Raw genomic sequence first — 6,451 nt, forward strand, 5'->3', positions numbered from 1 at the left:
CAAGCAAGTTCGGTCGTTCGCTGCTCCGCCAGTTGCCAGGCTTCTTCTTCGCCCAGTCACGTGACGGTGAGAGTGAGAGAACGAGGGGAGGAGGATGGATGGTGGTGCCTGAGCTTGCCCTCCACCACCAAATCCGCTGTGTTGTGCAGCAGACGCCATTTAAGTGAATGTTAGTTTTATTTGCTCCTACTGCTCTCGTCGCTTGCTCGTCTCCTAGCTCCTACTCTAGATTTTTATAGGTAATATTTTATTTGTAAACCCCGCCCTTTGACACAGTTTTAAGTACCAACGGCGAACTTATCTGATGACCATCGCATTACGAAATATTTGTAAGCGGATGAACACACTCAAACGCAACAATTTGTTTTTTTTTTTTTTAATTAGATGGACGATGGCGACAAGGAGCAAGACAGTGCCGGGGTCGACCCCGCGGTCGTTGCATAATTTGTGTGCAGCGCGCGTGCGCTGGTGTGACCTGCGTGTTGCGTCGGCGTGAGCTGCAGACGTGAGCCGGTCGCCGCGGCTTGCATCTGTCTGGCCGCCATCTTGCTCCTCAAAATGGCGTCGGAACTCTGTCACGTCGGCCCTCGGTGTAATTGTGAGCATGCGATCGAGCGCAGCCCCTCGGGTACATACGCGAGTGTACTCTTTTCACAACAGCAGTCACACAGGCAGAAAAGACATTTTTGTTTGATCGTAGGTAATCTACGTTTGTCAATGTTGTTTGTCTCTTTTTGTTGTTGTTTTTAAAATGAAAGCTTTTGTGAAAATATGAAAACTGATTGAAAAGAATTTTTAAAAAATATTTATCGAAGTGTTCGAGGCGTGCGTGCGCACACACAATAATTGTAAATTTAACATTGACAATGGATGGACTGCTGTTAATTTTGTAACCACTATTTTTTTGCTATGTGGCAGATGATATGAGGCTGATCATCTCTTGTCATCTTTTCTTCAAATTTCCATACACGCCTGTGTCCTTTAACCCTTCTTTTTCAATGACAAACTCCTAGTAGAGATTATTTTACCAACACATACAGTGCTACGTGTGATCAGGGATTATACAGAGTAACACAAAAAATTAATACACTATATAAACTATTTTATAAAAACCTAAAGACCTTGATTACCACAGGGAGGGACAGCAGGGGATTTCATACAATTAGTCTAGTCCACTAATCAAAGACTTGTAGAAGTTGGGGTTGGGGAACGGAAACAACACAAGACAAAGACCAGCTAACAGGTTCCTTTTTTAATGCCGGTCCTCTAATAGAAAAAGCAAGGTCGGGTGGGTGGTTAGACGGGTCAAGTCTTTGACACTGTCTCACCAGTCTTCACACCGCTTGATTGCTCTTTCTGACACCTTCCCGCGTGCTTTGCATGAGTGATTGTCGAGGGTTATCACAAAGCCAAACCATGGCAGCTTCCCCGCCTTAAATTCAGTCCTAGGATTACCATAATCACAGGATTTATAATATTACCAAAAGGAAAGGGGATTTCATGGGATTAGCACACAACACCGCTGTCAGCGTCCCAAAGATTATTGCTGATGTCTAAACGACTGGTGTTGGTGTTGTGTCCATCATTCGAGGGTTTGGTTGTTTAGTCTTTTCTTATCACTCACTGCCCATGAGCTCCAGTCGTGCAGGACAGGTCTGAATAAAAGTTTGAGAGTTAGGGGTTAGTTTGGTCTCAAGATCATGTTAAGATAAAAGTCATCATTTGTGTTGTTTATTTTTAATGCATGCAAAATTGTATTTCTATAATTTAAAGTTAAAAGAGAAAAAGGACTGATTTGGTAATTGTTGGATTGGTAGAGGGCAAAACGGCAGTTGAATATGGAGATGGTGATCATGCTAGAATATAATCATCTGCATAAAGTCTTATAAATGTATAACATCTCTAAAATTGATAAGAAGCGATAAAAATTTCTATTGTCGATTGAAAGAGTTTGATTACATAAATTCAAGTTTTATAAGAGCTTTTCCACCTGTTTGAATATCTGTTTTCGTCCTTGATTTTTTCCAGCTGTGTCGTAAGCGGATGACCAATGTCACAAGTCAAGTATGTGTGATGTTTTCTTTGTTTTTGTTTGTTTTTTGTGGCATACATAACTTTCCTGTCCATTTAGTCATAGTTTGTACTAATCTGAGATTTATAAAACCGAGCGTACAAGCCAGGTTTATCTCTTTGGACCTTTGACCCATAGCAAACTTTAAGTGCATCGCCACAGATTGGTGTCAAGTAGACGTACCCATAAAATATATCTAGTTTACATACCAGTGAATTACATTATTTTGAGGTTTTATCCAACACTCGCATAAAAATGTTAAATGTCAAGCTTTCAGTCTTCCCATTTCAAATTTTCCTAACCTTAGATAAGATAATTTAGCTGATCGAACATTACCACTAAAAGAAGTACAAGAAATGATCAGGAAGCTGCATTAATTTTCTGCACCAGTAAAACTTTCTGTTCTGACAATAACGAAATATCAGCTTTCATCTGGTTTATTACATGTCATCACACACGATGCGACCTCCCGATCCACACTCACACTGTTTTTACACTCGCTAAATCATTGAAGTTTTCTTCGGCAAAATTTTTCTCGACGGGCTAAGGTCTCGTTTACGTGATTTACGCTCGTTTCTACGTGATGGGAAACACCGGTGGTGGCAGTTGAGTCAGCGTAGTGCTCGCGCACTTTGACCTCCGCATAAAGGTCACTGCATGTTCTAAATGTTTGAAAGCAGATGTTTGAAGAAAAATATATAGATTACTTGAGTGTTGTTTTTTCTCAAATCTTTCTTTTCTTTGTTTTCTGGTTTTTCATAGAATGGTGATTATGTCTGTGGGTTTTCAGGACAGTGATGACCTCCTAGAGTATGGGGTGGTTTTTTTTTTGTGGGTAGCTCTTTTGTCCGAAGAAATGTCAGATGTCGGCAAATGTTGCCTTACACCCCAGGCTATCCAAACACACACTCTGTTGGCTGCAGGTCCGACTGAATTAATGAAAATACCAATACAAAATCCAGATGAACTAAAGGTTTAAAAATATTTTCTTCTTGGGGTAGATTTCTACCCTTGTCTACCTGTAAAGATTACCTTTTCACTTGTCACTATGCATGTACCATGGTAGTTCACTTTGCTTGCTTTGTCTCAGTTTCTAGTCCAGTCATATTGGGTAGTTATAGTAATTGAGAAGCCTTTAAATAAAATGTTTTGTGTTTTAGGATTTGTGATCATAAGTAGAAACATTCTCTCTTGTTCAAGAGAACAGAAGTAGTCCTTTATATTCGTGGAGATTTTTATTTTTTTCATTCACTCTATCTTTCTGTTTTGCTTTTGTTGTGTTTAGCTTAATCTTTATAAAATGGTTTCTGAGAGGCAAAGTTGAAACACTATTTATTTCTCGACATTCATAAGAAGACCGAAGTCATCAGTTCTTTTGTGGCTCTGGTAGGGTCCTCCCGCCATCTTGAGCACCCTGCATCTTCCCAGGGTAGATTCGCCTGTGAACTGTTGTGTTGTCTGTGTTCACTTGTTATGTATGGAAAGCAGTTTCAAAAAAGGACTCAACTCGAGTACATGTAACTGTTATTCTCATCCATCTTTTTAATTTCAAAAAAAAAAAAATCACACATGCCAGCATAAATTCAAAAATAAATTAAATAACATGAGAAGCAACAAGTGTTGGCAACACAAAGATCCCACGGTAGGGATATTTTCTGCGTTTGGTGCTGTTTGAGCTTTAAAAGAAAAAGAAAAAAAAAGTCCACATGCTTGCAGGGTGTTGACGCACGCACACCGCAGGGTAGGACAGGACAGGTTGCACGAGGTGGCTCTATTGAGGTCACTTACGGCGTGACACCTGTTTGTCCCAAGCTACACCTGCAGGAGGTGAGCAGTCGACGGCTGGCGGGGCGACACCTGGCAGTCAGAAGTAGGTGACAAAGCGGGCGCGGGCCCGCCAGCGAACCCAGTGACTCAGCGGACGGCGCCAGCCACCACCAGCGCCAGCTCCGCCACGGATCACGTGATGAGGGCGCGCGGGGACGACGTTGTTGTTGCTCGAAGGGGTTAGTTCCCCTTCAGCATGGCTTCACCCCTCGCGTGTTGCTCAACCTTTAGTCTGTTACACAGAAGTACATAAATACTATAAATAGAAGTGTAACAATAAGTAAATAAATAATGCATACGGGTACACAACTTGATATTGGTTCACTTTGCTTTAGTTCAACGACTTTTATAATGATGCCTTTGTTCATAAAAACACTTGACAAATTTTGGGTGAATGAATGGGTTTCTTATTGTTATTTATCTTCGAAAAAACTAAGAAGTGTCTGTGTTTTCGCAGTGGTCTCTCCTCCAGCAAAAGGATTGATTGCTGTATAGGTACACATTACCCCTGTCGCATACACCCACTCATTCCCCCTCCAGATATATATGTATATGCATCAAAATTGCTTTATTTTGTCTTCCTACATAACATCGAGAAGTTTTGTGCATTATTTATTTTAAATTTATTTTTCGTAGTTTTTGTTTTCTTGGGTACTTCTTTTTCTTCCTTTGTTTTTATTCTCCTGTCTCCCCTTCTGTTGCTGTTTTTGTGTGTTGGGGTGGGTGAGTTCGGGTACACAACCACACACACACACTAGCAATTATTTAAAATGCAGATTAATTGGAAGATTTAGACAAATGGTTTTATTTTTATACATTGGTGTTGCGGATAGAGATTAGTCATTAGTCAATATCTAGCGGTGTCCTGTGTTATTCAGACTATTAGTGTTATTTAAAGATTAAATGCACTTACCACAACACCCTTGATGACTGAGACTTGCTTTAATGATGATGAAGAATAAAATTAGAACCAGAAGAAGATTTTTCTGCACATTTCCCTACTGTAAAACTCAGCACAAAGGAGTAAAAATTCACAAATATAAAATATAGACTAAAAAATGAATATAGCATATACACACCTAAACACATCAACAAACACACAGCCACATAGTATGGAAGCATAGGAGCGAGTTCTCGCAATCGAGGTGGAGAAAGGTGAGTGTAAAACTTGCTTTAAAGTTGTTTTTAAATAATCTTGTCAGGACAACACAGTTGAGTTGACATCATGATTACTGTCCCTGGCACCGAGGACACATTAAGGAACCTGATACAGTAGTGAACATGACATTATAGTGAACATGATCATAGGAGTGTAGAAATATGGAGTAGTAAATACAGGGGCTGACCGAGTAAAAGTTAGCTTGCTGTTCGCTTTTTAAAGAATATTCCTTAACATCCTTGCTTTCTCTCGACAAAGGATATTATGTTTCAGCCAGTTCAATGCATTATTAATAATCAAAGGAGCAGAGTAGAGTGTCACATGTCATCATCCTCTTAACGGATATTGATAGAAAGAAAAATGCTGTGTGATGCACAATATCATGACAATAATTCTTAGCAGGTAAAGAGGTTTCAGTCAGTGTATCATTCTGGAAAAATGGAGTCCAATTGCTACAGCTATAAAATGGAGCTTGCCATTAAGTATCACATACAGCAATAAATTTATTTTAAACATGCATTTTATCAAAATAAAAATAAGCATTGTATCTCTCGTGAATAATGTATTCCCTTAACAAAAAGATTGTTTCAAGGGAAGGCTACTGAAATAAAGGAGTGCAACTACTGGATCATGTATGAGCTTATATGAAATATTTATTTTCTAAAAATAAAACGGAAATGGAAAGTGTTTCTGTATATGGAAAAATATCTAAGCGATTGTTTAACAAAACTCTGGTATGTGTGTGTTTATATATATATATCGATCATTATTGTTTGAAAGTAACATCCTGTAATACTACATAAATCAAGCTAGTAACCATAAGGATTGCTGATGGCAAGAGGAAGCACGGTCAGCCAAAATAAACATGGTGAACATTAGTAGATCGAGAATTAAAGGACCAGAAACTGTCCTGGAACAGCATGACTAATATTGTTGCTGATAGACAAAGTGGAGATCGCTAGTGGATGTTTTATGTACTGACTTAGGTACAGAGGAGTAAGTAACCAAACATAAGGATATTTTGAGGTTAATATGGAATAATATTAAATTAATTTAATTTTTTTATTATTTTCAACAGAATATTTTGTAATAAAGAGAAAGAGATTTCTGATGAGGATGCAAAAAATAATAATGTAATAAATAGAAGTGAAGGTAATATAGCTGTAGCATATGTTCACTATTTCACACTTACTACAATAGTACTCTTCCTTCATGCAGATGATTCTTAATTAAGCCGGCTAATCTAGGACTAATCTCATTTAGGAGCAAATCACGTTTACAGCCAGATTAAGTTATTTAAAGTCGCGCGTTTGCTGGTGTTGGTGAGTTGAAGTCTGTGGCACGATGCTGTTGTTAACTTTGCTGACACAACTCAACAAAGTGTCGGGAAGGTG

Source organism: Pomacea canaliculata, linkage group LG7 (genome assembly GCF_003073045.1).
Source record: "Pomacea canaliculata isolate SZHN2017 linkage group LG7, ASM307304v1, whole genome shotgun sequence".
Classification (NCBI taxonomy): Eukaryota; Metazoa; Mollusca; class Gastropoda; order Architaenioglossa; family Ampullariidae; genus Pomacea; species Pomacea canaliculata.